Genomic DNA, 1054 nt, shown 5'->3' on the forward strand with positions numbered 1-1054 from the left:
AACTAAAGCAAGCCACAACTAGTGATTGATATATTAATACAGGATGAGGTCTGTGGATGCTTGGGCTATTAATTTGTGGCAAAACAACTGGGGATATTTAAAACTGTTAAAAAGCTGCTTTGTACTTAGATGGAAATTTTATGAACCAATTAAGAAAAGTTCGAGTATAAACATCTTACAGTTAGTTATTAAGTCCTCAATAGGAGAAGAGTTAAATTCTAAGTGTACTCCAGACTTAAAGGAAAAAAAAAAAAAACTAAGGGTAAAAGAAAGTAGTTCTGTCCTAAATGACATTGTTTGGAAAGAAATGGCTTTGGGATAAAGTTTAAGGGAAAGGAAATCATTAAAAAGAGTTTTATGTGTGAGGTGGAGACGAATGGGAATTTAAAGGTATATTGGTATAAGGTTGAAAATTCTGCTTTTCTCTTTTCAAAGACAAGGTTTTCCGGACCTGTGGTCTGATCTTGATAAGATTATGCAAATGAAGGGTTTCTCTTCTGTTAAGACCAAGGCTTTGGGTCTTATCTTTATCAGGTCTTTGATTGCTTAGTTAAAACACCTTAGGTTAAAAAGGAGTTAGGCCTTGCTGAAGGATCCCAAAGGCAAATAAGATCTGTTGTTGCCACTTTGGTTTCGTCCCAGTATTCAAATGATAGAAGACTTTAAGAAAGCACTCTAGTACAATGATACATCTTAGGTCATATAGCATAGGTAAATGCTGCAACTGCTCATATATACTTGTAATTCCTGAAGTCTTAATGTCTTGGTATAAGATCATTACTTAACACCTTTAATAGGAGAAAGTTACCAGTCAAAGGGGACCTCAGTTCCTCAACTAACATTAAGCAAAGTCCCGATGAGCCTTTGCTGACTTTGTCCATTGGCTTCTCCTGGCAGCTGGGCGTATTTTTGGCAGTGCTGATGCTGGAACCGAATTTGTTATGAAAATGCAAACGCTGAGTGTCAGGCGGCCATTAGTCCTTATTGGAAAAAGCTGGCCAATATGGGCTCTGCCTACCAACAGGAATTGACCATGGCTGCAGCCCTGCAGGGG

This window comes from Suricata suricatta, chromosome 2 (assembly GCF_006229205.1).
Source record: "Suricata suricatta isolate VVHF042 chromosome 2, meerkat_22Aug2017_6uvM2_HiC, whole genome shotgun sequence".
In the NCBI taxonomy this organism is placed as follows: domain Eukaryota; kingdom Metazoa; phylum Chordata; class Mammalia; order Carnivora; family Herpestidae; genus Suricata; species Suricata suricatta.